This window comes from Pleurodeles waltl, chromosome 9 (assembly GCF_031143425.1).
Source record: "Pleurodeles waltl isolate 20211129_DDA chromosome 9, aPleWal1.hap1.20221129, whole genome shotgun sequence".
NCBI classification, from domain to species: domain Eukaryota; kingdom Metazoa; phylum Chordata; class Amphibia; order Caudata; family Salamandridae; genus Pleurodeles; species Pleurodeles waltl.
Genome location: NC_090448.1, coordinates 634,357,467 through 634,379,897, shown reverse-complemented (window position 1 = coordinate 634,379,897; position 22,431 = coordinate 634,357,467). Strand labels below are relative to the sequence as shown.

Sequence of the window (22,431 nt, the reverse complement as noted above, 5' to 3'; positions counted from 1 at the left end):
TGTTTACATCCTTGCTTTTTCGAGAGCAACATCCCATGTAGAGACTGTGATGAGTGGGTTCTTTCTTGGACTGTGCTACTGAGACCAGTCACATTTGAAGACTACAAGTATGTAAAATGGCCTAGAAGTCCTACCCATTTGGCCCACCACATAAACACTAGTGTGAAGCAATGTCTTACCTTACTTTTTGCAAGGATGATGGACAGCTCACTGGAAGGCCCCCGAGCATGTTTTCCTCTGTTTTTGGGAAAGCATTCTTGATACTTTCATATGACCACATCTGCAGCAAACAAGGAAACACTTACTTCTGTAAAGTACAAATCATTGTGTATTTTCTCTGCAATTCCACCTTGAAATGTTATCTGATGAAGAAGCTCAAGGGAAAATCACATTGGCAAAGTTACAGACACACAAGGTCACTGGAGACATTACCTTGGCGTCCTTTACACAGCTGCAATGTAAGAGATGCACTATACATTTACCCAAGATAGCACTTACTAATTAGCCAGTAGAAAGTACTCCAGCTGGGTAAAGATTCTGCACAAAACGGTGTCCTCTTCTTGGATAAATATGCAGGGGAGGATTCATTCTCGCACAATGCTCATTTCACAGAAATTAAACCTCAACAGGAAGCACTTACAGATATAAACAAGGCAGGTGCCCAAGTTAAAGCTCCTCTTCTGTAAAGTACTAATCTTCCTAATTTCTTGTGCATGGTCAAGGCAAAGCAGGTGTTTTTTCATCTGCATTTCCACCTTGAAAAGTTATCTGTAAACCTTGATAGAGGTGTTTGCATTCTTGCTTTTTTCAAGCTCAATATCTCATGTAGGGACTGTGACAAGTGGGTTCTTTCTTTTCATCTGCTGCTGAGGCCAGAGATCGTAAAAACTACAAGTATGTAAAATGGCCCAGAAGCCCCGGCCTTTAGTCCCATCTCATATAGTTTAGTGATATTTTCCCAGGGTGATGAACAACTTACTAAAAGGACCGCCCGAGTAAGCTTTCCCCTGATTTTGCAGACGCGTTCTTGATGCAGAGGAATATGATCACACGTCCACCAAACAAAGAAGCACTTCATGAGTGGCGTAGGGTTGAGTAGTTAGCGGGGTAGGCCGCAGGCTAGGCCCTGTGGCCAACCCCCACTGTGCATGGCCAAAGGCCATGCATGTCGTGTCGTGGGGTTTTGATGGTTATAGGTGGTAGGCCACAGGCTGGGTTGTTGGGTGGGGGTTGGGTGGTTTTAGGGGGTAGGCTGTAGGCCCTGTGGCCAACCCCCACCAAAGCCCGTCTGTGGCACGGGTTTGGGTGGTTAGAGGGGGAAGACCACAGGGCCTGGCCATGGGCTCCCCGCCACACACAGCCAAAGGTTGGGTGGTTATAGGGGGTTGACCGCAGGACCTGGCCGCAGAGGTTGGATTAACGTAAAGTAATTAAAATTACTTAACGTTTAAAAAAACTTAGAAATTCACTGAAAATACCAAAGGTTAGGAGTACGTTATAGATAGGCTCACATCTTAAGTGTAAAAAAACATAGAAATTCAGCAGTTATAGTTACAGTTATTTCACGTAACTATAACTTGTGCCCTAAGGTAACTATAACTCGTGCCCTCGCCATGCACTACTAATTACCCTATATATTACATCACTCATCATCTATGACATAATTGATAACATCACTGGAATATTTGCATGTAAATTTATTGATAATAAACCTATGCTTGGCAGGTGCGAGTTATAGTTACCTTACGGCAAGAGTTATAGTGCCCTAAGGCTACTAGGTCATTAATGAAGAGACTAGACAAGGTACGGGCAAGGACGCACCCCTGGCTGACACCCCTGTTAACAGGGATCGGTTCTGTCGGTTCACCCATCGGCCCACACCTGACTTGTGCATAGTTGTTAAAATAGGTTTTAAAAGGCGAAGAATACAGTTCTGAAAAATGATCCAATCAGTTGCTGCTGAAATGTTATTTTCAATAAGTCAATGGCTGTTGCTGCCTCGAGTAGCAAGAATAATGCTGAAGGTGCGGTCGTCCTTTGCCCTGACTGCCATCAACATTCCTGCCCACCTTCCTTTCTCCCAACCTCTTTCTGCCATGATGGTAGTGGGTTTGTATACCCCTGTGGCTGCTGGGAACTGGGGCCAGATGTAGGAAAGGATTTGCAACTCGCAAACGGCAAAAACTGCTGTTTGCGAGTTGCAAATCGCATTTTCCTATGCAGAAATGCATTCTGCGAGTCGGACCGACTCGCAAAATGCATTTCAGAATCGCAAATAGGAAGGGGTGTTCCCTTCCTATTTGCGATTCCTAGTGGTATGCAATACCATTTGCGACCGCATATGCGGTCGCAAATGGTGTTGCAGTTACCATCCACTACAAGTGGATGGTAACCCACTCGCAAATTGGAAGGGGTCCCCATGGGACCCCTTCCAGTTTGTGACTGGACCCAAAAACATTTTTTCAGGGCAGGGAGTGGTCCAATGGACCACTCCCTGCCCTGAAAAAATACCGAAACTAAAGGTTTCGGTTTTTTTTTTTAAGTGCAGCTCGTTTTCCTTTAAGGAAAACGGGCTACACTTATAAAAAAAAAAAAACTGCTTTATTTAAAGCAGTCACGAACACGGAGGTCTGCTGACTACAGCAGGCCTCCATGTTTGCGAGTGCCCATAGTCGGTATGGGGCCGCAATTTGCGACCCACCTCATTAATATTAATGAGGTGGGTCATTGCGACCCCATACCGACTCGCAGACGGTGTCTGAGACACCGTTCTGCATAACATTTTGCGAGTTGCAAATAGCGAGTCGCTAAGACTCGCTATTTGCAACTCGCAAAATGCTTCTTTACTACATCTGGCCCCTGGTTCCTATTCTTGTTTTTATAGCCTTGGAGAGTGCCTTCTTGGCAAATCTGCAGTGTTTGTAATAGCAAGTAGGTGTTTTTTTTTCTCCCTATTGCCCGCTTGGTTTCCACAAAAGGATAATTCCTTAAAGTCGAGAACATCTGATTTCTGATGTCAGTGACTCTACCCATGGTATCTAGTTGATCTAATGACACCAAATCGGGTGAAAGCATAGCTCCAATGCTGTCAGCTTCCACCTTATTAACCTCTCCCAATGAATGTGGTTTCGGCTCTATAACACTTCATTCAATTCTTTGCGGATTGCTAGTCATTCTAAGCCTTCTATGGAAAGGTTCTATGGAAAGATTCAGTGCATATATTAAATATGATTAGTGCTCCCTGTTTTATGGGATTTATTTTTTTAACATTTTCATCTGTATTTGTCCATATTTAGTGTTTGGCCAGGTTATTGGTATTCATCCATATTTATTTTTTGTTTTGTGAATAATTGGAGACATAAAATGGTGTATTTCTACATTTATTTAACTCTTAGACATGCAGTCATACGTGGATTCCTGTCGCGTTTTAGCAAATTAAGCAGCCACATATGACAAAACACTACACCCATAGGCACATATTAGCTTTATGTTCCAAATACATGTTTACATACCTGTATTTAAGGAAATCTGATCCTGTCTTGTAACTCCCCATGTTATCTATCTGCTCAGCCTTTGTCTGGAATTCATGGACAGCATGGATAGTCTTTCACAAAAAGCAAAATTTTCAGTATTCTTCTGCTTTAAAAAATAATTACAGAGAGGAAACACATTGTTTTCTGTCTGTATCTGTAAAAATCAGTAAAAATGGAAAACTGTGAGACTTAGATATAATTTTGCGTAAGCGTGAGGTCAAGAGCATTATGGTCACTGTCTTGGTGAGGTGTTACAAACATATCACCCAAGGTGGGTCACTGTCTAATATCTAGCAACATATAATCAATGAGGCTAGTATTATGCGTCCTATTAAACTTGTGTATCCCATCCCTGTCTGACGCCATTCTACCATTACAGATTCCAGTGGTTCAAACTTTCAAGTACACCCCCCCACCCATGATTTTATATTCACCAGCAGGGAGATCTTCTAGATGTGTATCCAATAGATCAATAACTGGTGACTCAGATTTACAGCCAACTGAACTACAATATACATTGTAGATGTAGTAGACTACATTGGTTAAGAAGCACAAGCTGCGACAGATTAAGTCTGTGGAGCTTAAATTAATCTTCCTAGTCATACAGAATAAAGTGTTTTCACCCAAATCGTTAACCCCCTTGATGGCCTCCCCTTCCCTGCTGATACAGCAGCCTCAATAAAGTTGAGATGCCCAGTGCAGAACTGGGGACACATAGGCCATGTCCCTTGAAAGAGACAGATGTCAAAGATGTCAATGAACGGACACCAATTTGGACATTTTAATTTTGAGGATAACCCAGCACAATTCCATGATACTAGCTTGGTGTTCAAAACTGTATTTCCATTAACATGTGCCGAGCCTGTGGCAATAGAAGTAGCTAGGCTAGTGCCCTCATTAAAAATAGGTAGCAGGGTAGTGGTAAAAGAGGCCCCTGTTGTCTCTGCCCCTTGATTGATGACAAAGCTATTACTGGACTTTACTGTATTTGCTTGGTTTGAGGGATCGAGCTGGGCTACTTAACTATCTAAGAGAAAAGGGGCCTGTAGCCCCCTACTACCCCTTCTTTGGAATTGGCATCCCAGACCAATGACTCATTTCAATCTACGTCCTCCACATTCTCTAAATGTTGATAACAATTGGTTAGTAATAGGTCAGGTGCAGGGCACTTTGATGGACAACTTCTAATCACAGCGAGGACATATAATGGTAACGGATTGTAGTTGGTTTGTGGTTTGTAGAAATAGCATAGACACAAGTTGGAGACCTTCAGCCTGAACTGCATTTGCATAATAGAATATGAGCATAAAATGCACAAAATTGGGACAATGAAAGTTGATAATCACACATTCCCTTTGGCAGGCTTTCTCTGAGCACCCAATCCAGGCTAGATGTGTAGCCATGATCATTTCATTGTTGAGAGTATTTATGACCTTCAGGTGGAGCCCGAGCCAGTGAACACTTGTTACTTAAAGATTCTTGTGTCTCAGGCATGGTAGGTTTTGGCACATTCTTGACCACCAGCACAAAAGGAGCAGTTTCAGGGGGAAGATCCATGTGGGGCAATGAGTCTTTATTGATTCATTGCTGCAAACTCAAGCTCTTGCTGCAAAATGTGTCCCCCCTCACGGTGGTTAAAAGTGTTGTTTGGCTTGATCTAACCAGAGGTTGTATATATGGCCTTTGCACTGGCTACATGGTGTGATTGGTACACGTTGGTACAGGATTAGGTCTATTCTGTATTGCATTCTCTGAGTAACAAATCAGCCTGTTGTTTTCAGCAGCATTATTGACACCCAGACCAGTGGTGGATGTAGGGGAACAAGACCCAAAAAGTCAGTTTTGCCTGCCTTTATTATCCCTACTAACAACAACACCAAAGATCTGAACTCATGAATTTAATTCTTAAGGGAATGTAGCTCAGTGATTACAGCCTCACAATTAAATGAGTTATCGCCTGGAGGGCTCACACTAGGAGGCTCAGGGGTATGAAAGGGCCTCTAAACTGGTGGATTCTCTCGAAAGTGGATTCACTGCATCTGCCAGGAGATCCATAAGGGACTGGGGTCAGCTTGAGCTAGTGATTTCCCTCTATTACCTGATTTCTGGGTGCCTGCCAAGTCAGAAGAGGAGATACTAGATAGTTTAGGTATACCCCTCGGCATTATACTCTGGTATTGAAGTGTTTTGCTCTCCTTTTTAACATGCTTTTTCTTGGGCTGAGGTTTGTTACTCCATTAGTACACTGTGGGCTTTTCTAAAAATACTATATTGCACTGGGTTTTGGAGGTCTGTTTGTATAAAACTATCTGATAGAAGGACTGTTGGTGAATCAGATAGTATGAGGTCAAGGTCCTCGAAGAGCGAATCAATGTCTCTAACAGAGATGTTTGATACAATACTCTGGGCATTTACTCTCTTCTTACTGTCACTTAATGGCAGTGAGTCATTTGCCCTACGCTTCTCCATTGAACACGTGACGGGTTAACAAACTGTGGATGACAAAAAGTAGGAAATCCCTGGCTATTAAAAATGTTTATCACCGCCTTATAGATGACCGTACAGGGTGATGAATCAGAAGGGTTCAATCAAAGGGCCAAGAGAGGTGGCCCAGCCCAGCCTCCCCCAGACCCAGACGTGCGCAGATGTACCAGCTCTTGGCCCAGCCTTCACCTGTGCACACGCCTGGGCTCGCCCTGTGCACTTCTCACTTCACAGGACTGTGGAATCGCTTAAGAGCACGTGTGAATGAGGGTCCCTCCTTCTTGCGGGCTCTCAGAGGCTGCTTGGGGACTTAGGGCCAGATGTACCAAGGGGTTTTATCCATTCTGTGTCTATGGGAAAATGTGTTCGTACATATGGCACTTAGGGGGTTATTACAACTTTGGAGGAGGTGTTAATCTGTCCCAAACGTGACGGATATACCACCAGCCGTATTACGAGTTCCATAGGATATAATGGACTCGTAATACGGCTGGTGGTATATCTGTCACTTTACTGTTACTTTTGGGACGGATTAACACCTCCTCCAAAGTTGTAATAACCCCCTTAGTCCCACCCCAGCAGCTGCATTCAGGCAGCAAAGTTTCAAAGGTCCTGCGAAGTAGGACTGTAGAAGTGCTTAGGAGCGCATTTGGAAGAGGCCCCCTCCTCCTTGCGGGCTCTCAGAGGCTACTGGAGTAGAACTACATATCTCAGCAGCTGCAATCAGGCTGCAACAAAGTTTCAAAGCTTTCCTTCCCACTTTTAGAAAGCCAAAGTAAGTTACGTTTTTATATTGTATCAACTGTTGACATCAGCACTTATGCAGGAATATGCATCCTCCTAGCAGTTCATAGGTAGTACACCTCTATAAACCCGGATACCATACTCACACCTCTAGTGTATTTCCCAGCTTGGTACCTTCTGAATGACTAGACCATACACGGTGTAAGTCACACATCTTTATTCCTCCTTGTGTACCCGTGGACTCCAACATTCTAAAGCAAGATTGAATTCATTCTCTTCTAATGATTACATCATACACTGATACAGAATCCTCAGGGAGCCAGATAGGTTCTGTTCTAAATCATGCAAGACAGGACAGTACCATAATATACACTACAAACTCGGCCCATGACATACCACACAATCCTGTACAATAACAAATCATAACATACAATCCTGTACGATAACAGATCATACCATAGCATATTATGGAATGTTCAACTATAATATAACGCTTACACTACTATAACAGGTCATACCATATCATACCATATTAGACAATTCCAGTACAATAACAGGCCTTACCATACCATACCATACTGCACAATGGCACACCTTACCATATCATACTCCTCACCTCCTTTTTCTTCTGCCCAGATCAGAACCCTGTAGCCACCCTCATCTTCCTTTGCCACTACCCACCCCTGAACAATGAAATCACTCTTACCTCCCTTTACATCTATATACCCCTGATCGGTCAAGTCACCCTCACCTCCATTTACTTGTTTTCACCCATGAGCTCACAAGTCACTTTCACCTCCCTTTACCTCTACCCACCCCTGAGCCTTCAAGTCAACCTCACCTCCATTCAACTCTGCCCACCCATAAACCCTCAAGTCATTCTCAATTTTATTTACCTCTACCCACCTATGCTCCCTAAACCTGCCCTCTCCTCCCTTAACCTCTAGTCACCCCTGAGCTTCAAGTCACCTTCACCCACTTTACCTCTACCCATTCCTTAGCCCTAAAGTCACCCTAATTTACCTCTACCCACTGAGCCTTCACCTCCCTTTACTCTTACCGACCTCTGAAGTCATCCTCACCTCCCTTTACCTCTATCCACCAGAACCCTCGAGTCACCTTCACCCCCCCTTTATCTCTAACCACCCCCTGAACCCTCAAGACACCCTCATCACCACTTACCTCTACCCACTCCTGAGCCCTCAGGTTACCCTCACATCATTTTACCTCTGCACACCCAAGATCTTATCTCCCTTTACCTCTGCCAAAGCATAAATTCTCTGAACCCTGAAGTCACCCTCACCTCCCTTTACCTATACCCACCCCTTAACCCCCAACTCAACCTCTCCTATATTTACCGCTACCCAGCCCTTAACCTTCAAGCCATCCTCACCTCCCTTTACCTCAACCCACTCCTGAGTCCTAAAGTCACCCTCATGACACTTTACTTCTGCCCACCCTTGAGCCCTCAAGTCACTCACACATCCGTTTACCTCTCCTCACCCCCTGAGCCCTCAAGCCGCAAGTCACCCTTATCCCCTTTGACCTTCAGCCACCCCAGATCACTCAAGTCACCATCACCTTCCTTTAGATCTCATCGTCCTTGAGTCCTGAACCATCAGGTCGCTGTCACCTCCCTTTACCTTGTCCCAACCCTGATCCTTCAGGTTATCCTGACTTTCCTTTACCCCCTACCCACCCCTGAATCCTCAAGTCACCCTCATCTCCCTTTACCTCTACCCACCCCTGAACCCTCAAGTCACCCTCACCTCCCTTTAACTCATCCCAACCCTGAACCCTCAGGTTATCCTGACCTTCCTTTACCACTAACCACCCCGGAATCCTCAAGTCACCATCACCTCCCTTTACCTCTACCCACCCCTGAACCATGAACCCTCAAGTCACCCTCACCTCCCTTTACCTCTACCCACCCCTGAACCATGAACCCTCAAGTCACCCTCACCTCTCTTTACCTCTACCCACCCCTGAGCCTTGAACTCTCAAATCACCCCACCTCCCTTTACCTCTACCCACCCCTGAACCCTCAAGTCACCCTCACCTCCCTTTAACTCATCCCAACCCTGAACCCTCAGGTTATCCTGACCTTTCTTTACCACTAACCACCCCGGAATCCTAAAGTAACCATCACCTCCCTTTACCTCTACCCACCCCTGAACCATGAACCCTCAAGTCACCCTCACCTCCCTTTACCTCTACCCACCCGTGAACCATGAACCCTCAAGTCACCCTCACCTCTCTTTACCTCTACCCACCCCTGAGCCTTGAACTCTCAAATCACCCCACCTCCCTTTACCTCTACCCACCCATGTACCATCAAGTCACACTCACCTACCTTCAATTCTACCCACCCATAAGCCCTGAACCCTCAAGCATCCCTCACCTCCTTTTACCTTAATCTACCCTGAACCCTCAAGTCACCCTCACCTCCTTTTACTTCTACCAACATCTGAGCCCTCATGTCATCATCACCTCTCATTACCTCTACCCACCTCTGCGCCTTCAAATCATCCTCCCCTCCATTTACCTCTACCTACCCATGAACCATCAATTCACTCTAGCCTCCCCTTACCTACACCCAAATCTGTGCCCTCAATCCTCAAATCACCCTCACCTTCCCTTACCTCTACCCAACCCTTCACCATCAAGTCACGTACACCTCCCCTGAGCCGTGAACCCTCATCACCCCACCTTCCTTTACCTTTACCCACCCATGAACCCTGAACCCTCAAATCACACTCAACTCCCTTTATCTCTTTCCAAACTTGAGCCCTCAAGTAAACCTCACATTCTTTTACCTCTACTGACCTCTAAGCAGTGGTTAACAAAGGCCCCCACAGGCCTTGCGGTGCAGGAGGCACCAAGCTCCAGGGGCCACCATCAGCACATTACTCTGGACCCGGAACTCTGGCATGAGTCCAGAGGGGGGCCCTCTATGTACTGTCCAGGAGGGCCCGCTCAATTTTCATTATGCCACTGCCTCTGAGCCCTCATGTCACCCTCAACTCCCTTTATCTCTAAGTACCCCCTGGGCCAACAAGCCACTCTCACCTCCCTTTACCTGTACACATCCCCTGACCCCTCAAGTCACCCTCAGCTCCTTTTACCTCTACCCACCCTTGAGCAATCAAGTCATTCTCACCTCCCTTTACCTCTACTCACCCCTGAACATTCAAGTCACCATCACCTCTCTTTACTTCAACCCACCCCAATCACTCAAGTCACCCTTATCTCCCTTTACTTCTACTAACCCCTGAACCTTGAAGTCACCCTCACATCATCTTACCTTTACCCAACCCGAACCCTGAAGTCACCCTCACCTTCCCTTACCTTTACCCAACACAGAGAGCTTTAGTCACCATCCCCATTTACCTCTACCCACCCATGAGCTCCTAAGTCACCCTCACCTCCCTTCACATCTACCCACCCTTGAGCCTTCTAGTCAACCTCACCTACCTTTACCTCTACCCACACTACCCCTCAATTAACTTTCATCTACCTTTCCCCCTACCCACCCCCGTAGCCTCAATGCACCCATCTCTAAACCCTAAAATCACAAACACAAGTATGTTATTTAAAAATAATACTAACCTGTGTGATAAAGGTATAAATACCTGGGTAGTACTTACCTGTGTGGTAAAGTCTGTGTGATAAATGTCCTGTTTTAAGTCTGAGAAGAAACTGGTGTTTCTCGTCAGGCAGTTCACCAATGTTTTGGGTGCACTGTCAGTTGTCTTATGACCTTCAGTATGTTTGGTGAACATCTTCACCTCTTTGACAGTTAGATAGTTAGCTATACATTTATATTTTCACTGAAAAAAACCAAAGTTATAGTTAGGGTCCGGTTTTATCCACACAACATCATAGAAATTCAGCAGTTATAGTTATATATATATAGTTATATTATTATATCTATAGTTATGGCTGTCTGTGGGGGCTTCGGATCAGGGCCTGGCCGCAGGGGTTCGCAAAGTTGGGTAAAATAATTAAATCTTACTTTACCTTAAAAAAAACCTAGAAATTCACGGAAGAAAAAAACAAACGTTAAAGTAACGTTATAGCTAGGTATAGAAATAATATCTTACTTTAACTTAAAAAAACATCAGAAATGTACTGAAAAAAAACAAAGTGACGTTATAGTTAGGTGGCTCAAGTAACTATAACTTATGTACTTTCCATGCACTGCTTTCACCCTCATCACTCCTGGTATGTTCTATGGCATCTATGATAACCTCATTGATTGCATCTGAAATTACATCATTGATGACATAGCTGTGCATTCCAGAGGCGCACGTTATAGTTACTTGAATAACCACAACTGGATTGCTTTTGCAGCAGCACAAATGTACGTGTTTTATGTACCACACTCTCCATTTGAAGGGCTTAATTGTTCTCCTAATAACTTTGGTGTCATTTGAAAATTCTTCACAAAACCTTCCAAGAAAGATTACATCCTATTTGGGTTCTTCATGACAAGTTTCATGCAGATCTGTCAAGGAGTATGAGAAGGCCAAGGAAAAGGGAGAAGTGCTGTTTCCTGTTTTTATTTAGGGGTGGGCGCAACTAACAGAATTTTAGTCTGCGGAATTCCACAGAATGCATGTGATGCTGCTCACGCTGCGATTCAGTCCCAGTAGCACGTTTCATGTTTAACCCCTTCTGTGCCGCGGACGTAGTGGTTACGTCCCGCGGCACAGTGCTGCTGTGCCGAGGACGTAACCACTACGTCCTCGGCACACAGCCCAGAGGGAGCGCTCTCGCTCCCTCTGTGTGCTTCCCCCCACCCCCCCAAAGTCAGGGATGGAAGGGGAAGCCCTTCCCCTTCCACCCCCGACCCCCCCACCCCCCCATAATGACGTCAGCGCGCGATCGCGCGCTGACTTCATTATGGGGATTTCGCCGCACAGGAAGCCATTTGCTTCCTGTGCGGCGACGAGGAAAGAGGTGAGTTCCTCTTCCCGGTGGGTGGGGGGTTTGGGCTAAAGAGGCACCGGGGGAAAGGAAAGGCTTTTCCTTTCCCCCGGTGTCTCTTTGAGCATTCCTGCTGCCCGATCGCATTGCGATCGGGCAGCAGGAATGCCCACTAGACACCAGGGATTTTTTTTTTTTGTTGTTTGCTCGTGTTTCTTGCTGGCGGGGAGCGGCCCCTTGGGCAAGGGTCGCTCCCCTTGTGGGGGCAATTAGTTACGGCCATTTCTGCCCCCCTTGGGGGCAGATTGGCCTACTTTTTAGGCGGATCTGCCCCCAAGGGGGGCAGAAACCACTAGATCACCAGGGATTTATATTTTCTGTGCAGGTATGTTGGGAGGGGGTGCCCCCTTGGGCAAGGGGCGCCCCCCCCAAGGGGGCAGAGAACTGTTGGCCATTTCTGCCCGCCTATTTTTTTTAGGTCCATCTGCCCCCAAGGGGGGCAGAAGCCACTTAGGCACCAGGGATTGTGTGTGTAGTGGATGGGGGGGCGCCCCCTTGGGCAAGGGTCGCTCCCCTTTGGGGGGCATGTCTTTTAGGGCCATTTCTGCCCCCCTTGAGGGCAGATCAGCCTATTATTTTTAGGTTGATCTGCCCCAAGGGGGGCAGAAACCACTAGAACGCCAGGGATGTTTTTTTATGTGTTTATTTTTGTGGGGGGGCGTCCCCTTGGGCACGGGGCGCCCCCCCAAGGGGGGCATTGACCTGTTGGCCATTTCTGCCCCCCCTGGGGGCAGATGGGCCTATTTTTCTAGACCCACCTGCCCCCAAGGGGGGCAGAAGCCACGTAGACACCAGGGATAGTGTGTGTGTGTGTGTGTGTTAGTGGATGGGGGGGGGCTTGGGCAAGGGTCGCCCCCCACTTTGGGGGCACATGTACCCAGGCCATTTCTGCACCCCTTGGAGACAGATCAGCCTATTATTTTTAGGCTGATCTGCCCCCAAGGGGGGCAGAAACCACTAGAACGCCAGGGATTTTTTTTTATGTGTTTATTTTTGTGGGGGGGGTGTCCCCTTGGGCACGGGGCGCCCCCCCAAGGGGGGCATTGACCTGTTGGCCATTTCTGCCCCCCCTGGGGGCAGATGGGCCTATTTTTCTAGACCCACCTGCCCCCAAGGGGGGCAGAAGCCACGTAGACACCAGGGATAGTGTGTGTGTGTGTGTGTGTGTTAGTGGATGGGGGGGGGGGCTTGGGCAAGGGTCGCCCCCCACTTTGGGGGCACATGTACCCAGGCCATTTCTGCACCCCTTGGAGACAGATCAGCCTATTATTTTTAGGCTGATCTGCCCCCAAGGGGGGCAGAAACCACTAGAACGCCAGGGTTTTTTTTTATGTGTTTATTTTTGTGGGGGGGCGTCCCCTTGGGCACGGGGCACCCCCCCCAAGGGGGGCATTGACCTGTTGGCCATTTCTGCCCCCCCTGGGGGCAGATGGGCCTATTTTTCTAGACCCACCTGCCCCCAAGGGGGGCAGAAGCCACGTAGACACCAGGGATAGTGTGTGTGTGTGTGTGTGTTAGTGGATGGGGGGGGGCTTGGGCAAGGGTCGCCCCCCACTTTGGGGGCACATGTACCCAGGCCATTTCTGCACCCCTTGGAGACAGATCAGCCTATTATTTTTAGGCTGATCTGCCCCCAAGGGGGGCAGAAACCACTAGAACGCCAGGGATTTTTTTTTATGTGTTTATTTTTGTGGGGGGGCGTCCCCTCGGGCACGGGGCGCCCCCCCAAGGGGGGCATTGACCTGTTGGCCATTTCTGCCCCCACTGGGGGCAGATGGGCCTATTTTTCTAGACCCACCTGCCCCCAAGGGGGGCAGAAGCCACGTAGACACCAGGGATAGTGTGTGTGTGTGTGTGTGTTAGTGGATGGGGGGGGGCTTGGGCAAGGGTCGCCCCCCACTTTGGGGGCACATGTACCCAGGCCATTTCTGCACCCCTTGGAGACAGATCAGCCTATTATTTTTAGGCTGATCTGCCCCCAAGGGGGGCAGAAACCACTAGAACGCCAGGGATTTTTTTTTATGTGTTTATTTTTGTGGGGGGGTGTCCCCTTGGGCACGGGGCGCCCCCCCAAGGGGGGCATTGACCTGTTGGCCATTTCTGCCCCCCCTGGGGGCAGATGGGCCTATTTTCTTAGGCCCACCTGCCCCCAAGGGGGCAGAAGCCACTTAGGCACCAGGGATAGTGTTGTGTGTGTTTTTTTTGTTTTTTTTTGTTTGAGGGCTGTCCCCTTTGGCAAGGGTCGCTCTCCATGGGGACACAGTACTAAAGGTATTTTCTGGCTTCCTTGGGGCAGACAGGCCTATTTTTTTAGTAGGCCCATCTGCCCCTATGACAGAATCCACTTAGGCACCAATTTCTAAAATGTTTGATGGTGGGGTGTTTGTCAACTGAAGAAGTCTTTGCATTTGTGATAAAAAAAAATGTCCTCCTTTTTGTTCTAGTTCAAAGCTTTTGCTTTATTTGCTGTGGCTCCCTGCGGTTTTGGCGGTGGTTGACCTGCAGTTTGCACAGTTGCATGTTTTAGGTAAGTAAAAACAATTTACTCCAAAGGAGTATTGTTGCCATGCATGAATGACATGTTTGTAGGGGGTGTACTAAATGCAGGATTGTGTGTGAAATTGTCCTTAGGTTTGTGCACAATGATATTTGTTTTGTCTTATTTCTAATTTGCCTTTCTTTCTTTCTTTTTAGTGGGATATCATTGGTGATTGCTGTGTAGTTGCTGGTGAATCAAGCTTTTTCAGGCAAGTGAGCGGTATAGTTTTTGAGTTTGTAACTCTTACTAACAAAGCTACACTTTGTTACTCGTCTTACACAGTGCTGGTTGTTGGTGGTGAATTTGTCCAGTTAATTTTAGCAGGAGAGATCATGGCTAGCCGCAGGATGACCGCTCAGCAGGTGGTTGGTATGCTTTTTGAGTCACAGTCTGATCATGACTATGAGACGGACTCTGCATCTGAGGCAGAGGAGGAAGTCAGAGATTCTGGCAGTGATGTTTCTGTTGGAGGGGAATCTTCTGATGATGAAGCCACACTCAGTGCAGATGAAGGTTCTGTTTTAGAGGAGGACATTGATGTGCCAATAGTGCAGCAACCTGGGGCTGAAAGGTTTCCCGTTAGAAGACCTGATGTCTGGGTTGCCCCAAACATGGAGCAGCCAGAGTTGCCTGCCTTTACTGGTCTCCCAGGGTGTAACGCCAATACAGAGAACTTTATGCCTATCAATTTCTTTGAGTTATTCATGGATGATGTGTTTTTGGAAGAGATTGTTGAGCAGACTAATTTGTATGCGGAGCAGCATTTGAGGGACAACGCTGCTAGACTTAGGCCACACTCTAGAGCTGCCCAGTGGATTCCCACAAATTTGGAGGAGCTAAAAAAGTTTTTGGGTTTGACTTTTTTGATGGGGTTGATAAGGAAGCCGTCACTGGCTTCTTATTGGTCTACTAGTCCCTTGATGGCAACAGCTATATTTCCAGCTACCATGAGTCGTAATCGGTATTTGCTTCTTCTTAGGATGCTGCATTTTGTTGACAATGCATTAGCCTTGCCACGAGATCACCCAGATTCTGACCGTCTTTTTAAGATTAGGCCTGTCCTTGATCATTTTGTAGATCGGTTTTCGGAGGTCTATGTTCCAGGCAAAGAGATAAGTGTGGACGAGTCTTTGGTCCTCTTCTAGGGTCGTTTGGTTTTTAGGCAGTACATTCCTAGCAAAAGGGCACGATATGGAATTAAATTGTATATGCTGTCTGAAAGTAGGACAGGATATGTGTATAGTTTCCGTGTGTACACTGGTAGGGATTCCAATATTGACCCCCCTGGTTGTCCTCCCACTTTTGGAGTTACTGAGAAAATAGTGTGGGATCTTGGTAGACGACTGTTCAACAAAGGTCACCATTTGTATGTAGATAACTTCTACACTGGTGTGCAGTTGTTCAAGGAATTGTTTAGAGTGGACACAGTTGCTTGTGGCACAATCCGTTCTAACCGGAAAGGCTATCCAAGGGAGCTTGTCTGTAAAAAACTTGAGAGGGGACAGTGCTGTGCCTTGCGGAACGAGGAGCTGCTAGCTTTGAAATTTTCAGACAAGAGGGATGTCTACATGCTAAGTACCATCCATGATGAGAGTACTTCCCCTGTGACTGTTTGGGGCCAGGTTGCTGAAGTGCGCAAACCTGTGTGCATTTTAGATTATAATAAGCACATGGGAGGTGTAGATAGAGTTGACCAGAGGTTGGAACCTTATACTGCTATTCGTAAGTCTTATGTTTGGTATAAGAAGTTAGCACTTCACCTCTTCCACTTAGCAACCTTCAATGCTTTTATTGTGTTTAGGGATAGGTCTCCAGACTCAAAGATGACATTTGTGAAATTTCAGGAGTCAGTGATAGAGAGCCTTATTGTGGTGGAACAGGCCAGAGTTCCTAGAGAAGCAGTGGTGGAGGATGTGGCTAGATTGAAAGATCGCCACTTTGCTGAGCACATTCCTCCCACACCCAAAAAAGACTTTCCAGCTAAGAAATGTAGAGTGTGTTTTCGAAGAGGTATCCGGAGGGAGACTCGAATGTACTGCCCAGATTGTCCTTCAAAGCCTGGGCTGTGTGTCGGTGCTTGTTTTAAGAATTACCACACCCAGAAGAATTTCTGGGAACAACCATGAGTGTAAACTCATGTCTGTTTTGTATTTTCATGTGTTTAGTTTCATGGTTAGCATTTCTGTCATGTTGTTAGTTAGAGCTTTTGTGTTTGTTGTTTTGTAATTCTTTCTACTTAGTTAGGGGTTCCTCTGTTAAAAAAAAAAAAAATATGATGCCATTGTGTGTGGAGTGGGGCTTGGCTGAGACTGTACATATTGACTTGATGTTGGCTACTGCAACACACTGCAAGCCAAACACCAGTCCACACACTCCCATCAGCTGGTGTGATTGTTGTATCAGGCATGTGGGCGTATGTAAGTGATGGGCCCTTGAGTGGCGCTGTCTGTCGATGTGAGTGTTGTAATGTGCTGGGCCCGTGGCTGGCGGTGTGAATGGCCTTGTGTGTGTCATGTATGAAAGTTGTGTGAATGGACTGTAAAGCGGTTGGTGCCTTGTCGCGGCTTTACAGCTCACGAGCTGTGAGTCATTGGTTCAGTTTTTTGCCTTTCAGTTACTAACAGTGCTTTTCATTTTTGTGAAAGCTCTTGTTAGTAAAATTTGATCCACTGAACCATCACTCACCCTCGTGCCAAATCCAACCAGTATGTGTGGTAAAAATGACCAAACCTGCTCCACTGTAATCAGGCGTCGCAGCACACCTATGACACGCTCGGTGCCTCAGGTGGGACCCCGATGATGAAGCATGCCACCAACTTGGTTGGTGGGTGAGGGGTCTTTTTCACATAACCTAAGTGTGTTTCTTTTCAAAATTTTAGTGTTTGGCACATCACGGACGTATGTGGGCACATCAAAACGATATATTACAAAACTACCTGTGTTTGGGGGGGGAGAGGGCACCTATGTTTTTGGTCCTGTGTGCGGCCTTCATCTAGGGAAACCTACCAAACCCAGACATTTTTTAAAACTAGACACCCCAAGGAGTCTAGGGAGGAGTGGCTTGCGTGGATCCCCCAACATTTTCTTACCCAGACTCCTCTGTAAACCTCAAAATGTGCTTAAAAAAAGCATATTTTCCTGACTTTTCTTCGTACGATCACCACTCCAGCACAAAATTCCTACTCCCCAGTGTTCCCCTCAGTCTCCCAAATAAAATGACACCTCACGTATGTGGGTCCCCAAAGCAGAGTCAGTCTAAAGATGTATAAAAGAATATGTCCTTATAAACTCGCAGTACTATCCCCTGTATCTCTACAAGTTTTGGGCCTTATTCTGTTGGAGGCACCTGGCCCACCCACACAACTGAGGTATCATTTTTATCGGGAGACTTGGGGGAACGCTGGGTGGAAGGAAATTTGTGGCTCCACTCAGATTCCAGAACTTTCTGTCACCGAAATGTGTGAAAAATGCGTTTTTTTAGCCAATATTTGAGGTTTGGAAAGGATTCTGGGTAACAGAACCTGGTCAGAGCCCCTCAAGTCACCCCATCTTGGATTCCCCTAGGTCTCTAGTTTTCAGAAATGCACAGGTTTGGTAGGTTTCCCTAGGTGCTGGCTGAGCTACAGGCCAAAAACTACAGGTAGGCACTGTTTTCAATGAAAAAATGTGATGTGTCCACGCTGCGCTTTGGGGCGTTTCCTGTCGCGGGCGCTAGGCCTACCCACACAAGTGAGGTATCATTTTTATCGGGAGACGTGGGGGAACGCTGGGTGGAAGGAAATTTGTGGCCCCTCTCAGATTCCAGAACTTTCTGCCACAGAAATGTGAGGAACATGTGTTTTTTTAGCCAAATTTTGAGGTTTGCAAAGGATTCTGGGTAACAGAACCTGGTCCGAGCCACACAAATCACCCCATCTTGGATTCCCCTAGGTCTCTAGTTTTCAGAAATGCACAGGTTTGGTAGGTTTCCCTAGGTGGCGGCTGAGCTACAGGCCAAAATCTACAGGTAGGCACTTTGCTAAAAACAGGTCTGTTTTCTGTGATGTGTCCACGTTGCGCTTTGGGGCGTTTCCTGTCGCGGGCGCTAGGCCTACCCACACAAGTGAGGTATCATTTTTATCGGGAGACGTGGGGGAACGCTGGGTGGAAGGAAATTTGTGGCTCCTCTCAGATTCCAGAACTTTCTGCCACAGAAATGTGAGGAACATGTGTTTTTTTAGCCAATTTTTGAGCTTTGCAAAGGATTCTGGGTAACAGAACCTGGTCCGAGCCCCGCCAGTCACCCCTCCTTGGATTCCCCTAGGTCTCTAGTTTTCAGAAATGTACAGGTTTGGTAGGTTTCCCTAGGTGCCGGCTGAGCTAGAGGCCAAAATCTACAGGTAGTCACTTCGCAAAAAACACCTCTGTTTTCTTCCAAAATTTTGGTGGTGTCCACGTTGCGCTTTGGGGCGTTTCCTGTCGCGGGCGCTAGGCCTACCCACGCAAGTGAGGTATCATTTTTATCGGGAGACTTGGGGGAACGCTGGGTGGAAGGAAATTTGTGGCTCCTCCCAGATTCCAGAACTTTCTGCCACAGAAATGTGAGGAACATGTGTTTTTTTAGCCAATTTTTGAGATTTGCAAAGGATTCTGGGTAACAGAACCTGGTCCGAGCCCCGCCAGTCACCCCTCCTTGGATTCCCCTAGGTCTCTAGTTTTCAGAAATGCACAGGTTAGGTAGGTTTCCCTAGGTGGCGGCTGAGCTACAGGCCAAAATCTACAGGTAGGCACTTCGCTAAAAACAGGTCTGTTTTCTTCCAAAATTTTGGTGGTGTCCACGTTGCGCTTTGGGGCGTTTCCTGTCGCGGGCGCTAGGCCTACCCACGCAAGTGAGGTATCATTTTTATCGGGAGACTTGGGGGAACGCTGGGTGGAAGGAAAATTGTGGCTCCTCCCAGATTCCAGAACTTTCTGCCACAGAAATGTGATGAACATGTGTTTTTTTAGCCAATTTTTGAGCTTTGCAAAGGATTCTGGGTAACAGAACCTGGTCCGAGCCCCGCCAGTCACCCCTCCTTGGATTCCCCTAGGTCTCTAGTTTTCAGAAATGCACAGGTTTGGTAGGTTTCCCTAGGTGGCGGCTGAGCTACAGGCCAAAATCTACAGGTAGGCACTTCGCTAAAAACAGGTCTGTTTTCTTCCAAAATTTTGGTGGTGTCCACGTTGCGCTTTGGGGCGTTTCCTGTCGCGGGTGCTAGGCCTACCCACGCAAGTGAGGTATCATTTTTATCGGGAGACTTGGGGGAACGCTGGGTGGAAGGAAATTTGTGGCTCCTCCCAGATTCCAGAACTTTCTGCCACAGAAATGTGAGGAACATGTGTTTTTTTAGCCAATTTTTGAGCTTTGCAAAGGATTCTGGGTAACAGAACCTGGTCCGAGCCCCGCCAGTCACCCCTCCTTGGATTCCCCTAGGTCTCTAGTTTTCAGAAATGCACAGGTTTGGTAGGTTTCCCTAGGTGGCGGCTGAGCTACAGGCCAAAATCTACAGGTAGGCACTTCGCTAAAAACAGGTCTGTTTTCTTCCAAAATTTTGGTGGTGTCCACGTTGCGCTTTGGGGCGTTTCCTGTCGCGGGCGCTAGGCCTACCCACGCAAGTGAGGTATCATTTTTATCGGGAGACTTGGGGGAACGCTGGGTGGAAGGAAATTTGTGGCTCCTCCCAGATTCCAGAACTTTCTGCCACAGAAATGTGAGGAACATGTGTTTTTTTAGCCAATTTTTGAGCTTTGCAAAGGATTCTGGGTAACAGAACCTGGTCCAAGCCCCGCCAGTCACCCCTCCTTGGATTCCCCTAGGTCTCTAGTTTTCAGAAATGCACAGGTTTGGTAGGTTTCCCTAGGTGCTGGCTGAGCTACAGGCCAAAAACTACAGGTAGGCACTGTTTTCAATGAAAAAATGTGATGTGTCCACGCTGCGCTTTGGGGCGTTTCCTGTCGCGGGCGCTAGGCCTACCCACACAAGTGAGGTATCATTTTTATCGGGAGACGTGGGGGAACGCTGGGTGGAAGGAAATTTGTGGCCCCTCTCAGATTCCAGAACTTTCTGCCACAGAAATGTGAGGAACATGTGTTTTTTTAGCCAAATTTTGAGGTTTGCAAAGGATTCTGGGTAACAGAACCTGGTCCGAGCCACACAAATCACCCCATCTTGGATTCCCCTAGGTCTCTAGTTTTCAGAAATGCACAGGTTTGGTAGGTTTCCCTAGGTGGCGGCTGAGCTACAGGCCAAAATCTACAGGTAGGCACTTTGCTAAAAACAGGTCTGTTTTCTGTGATGTGTCCACGTTGCGCTTTGGGGCGTTTCCTGTCGCGGGCGCTAGGCCTACCCACACAAGTGAGGTATCATTTTTATCGGGAGACGTGGGGGAACGCTGGGTGGAAGGAAATTTGTGGCTCCTCTCAGATTCCAGAACTTTCTGCCACAGAAATGTGAGGAACATGTGTTTTTTTAGCCAATTTTTGAGCTTTGCAAAGGATTCTGGGTAACAGAACCTGGTCCGAGCCCCGCCAGTCACCCCTCCTTGGATTCCCCTAGGTCTCTAGTTTTCAGAAATGTACAGGTTTGGTAGGTTTCCCTAGGTGCCGGCTGAGCTAGAGGCCAAAATCTACAGGTAGTCACTTCGCAAAAAACACCTCTGTTTTCTTCCAAAATTTTGGTGGTGTCCACGTTGCGCTTTGGGGCGTTTCCTGTCGCGGGCGCTAGGCCTACCCACGCAAGTGAGGTATCATTTTTATCGGGAGACTTGGGGGAACGCTGGGTGGAAGGAAATTTGTGGCTCCTCCCAGATTCCAGAACTTTCTGCCACAGAAATGTGAGGAACATGTGTTTTTTTAGCCAATTTTTGAGATTTGCAAAGGATTCTGGGTAACAGAACCTGGTCCGAGCCCCGCCAGTCACCCCTCCTTGGATTCCCCTAGGTCTCTAGTTTTCAGAAATGCACAGGTTAGGTAGGTTTCCCTAGGTGGCGGCTGAGCTACAGGCCAAAATCTACAGGTAGGCACTTCGCTAAAAACAGGTCTGTTTTCTTCCAAAATTTTGGTGGTGTCCACGTTGCGCTTTGGGGCGTTTCCTGTCGCGGGCGCTAGGCCTACCCACGCAAGTGAGGTATCATTTTTATCGGGAGACTTGGGGGAACGCTGGGTGGAAGGAAAATTGTGGCTCCTCCCAGATTCCAGAACTTTCTGCCACAGAAATGTGATGAACATGTGTTTTTTTAGCCAATTTTTGAGCTTTGCAAAGGATTCTGGGTAACAGAACCTGGTCCGAGCCCCGCCAGTCACCCCTCCTTGGATTCCCCTAGGTCTCTAGTTTTCAGAAATGCACAGGTTTGGTAGGTTTCCCTAGGTGGCGGCTGAGCTACAGGCCAAAATCTACAGGTAGGCACTTCGCTAAAAACAGGTCTGTTTTCTTCCAAAATTTTGGTGGTGTCCACGTTGCGCTTTGGGGCGTTTCCTGTCGCGGGTGCTAGGCCTACCCACGCAAGTGAGGTATCATTTTTATCGGGAGACTTGGGGGAACGCTGGGTGGAAGGAAATTTGTGGCTCCTCCCAGATTCCAGAACTTTCTGCCACAGAAATGTGAGGAACATGTGTTTTTTTAGCCAATTTTTGAGCTTTGCAAAGGATTCTGGGTAACAGAACCTGGTCCGAGCCCCGCCAGTCACCCCTCCTTGGATTCCCCTAGGTCTCTAGTTTTCAGAAATGCACAGGTTTGGTAGGTTTCCCTAGGTGGCGGCTGAGCTACAGGCCAAAATCTACAGGTAGGCACTTCGCTAAAAACAGGTCTGTTTTCTTCCAAAATTTTGGTGGTGTCCACGTTGCGCTTTGGGGCGTTTCCTGTCGCGGGCGCTAGGCCTACCCACGCAAGTGAGGTATCATTTTTATCGGGAGACTTGGGGGAACGCTGGGTGGAAGGAAATTTGTGGCTCCTCCCAGATTCCAGAACTTTCTGCCACAGAAATGTGAGGAACATGTGTTTTTTTAGCCAATTTTTGAGCTTTGCAAAGGATTCTGGGTAACAGAACCTGGTCTAAGCCCCGCCAGTCACCCCTCCTTGGATTCCCCTAGGTCTCTAGTTTTCAGAAATGTACAGGTTTGGTAGGT

General features: G+C 47.3%; 1 long non-coding RNA gene across 1 annotated transcript in view; it reads right to left on the bottom strand.

Annotated features, from left to right (window-relative positions):
• The window catches only part of LOC138258688 (uncharacterized), a 125,576-nt gene that overhangs the window by 91,888 nt on the left and 11,257 nt on the right, over positions 1-22,431 (bottom strand). Inside the window, exon 2 of the long non-coding RNA XR_011198502.1 lies at positions 180-280. This is a non-coding gene — a long non-coding RNA (uncharacterized lncRNA). The remainder of the gene's footprint in view (positions 1-179; positions 281-22,431) is intronic.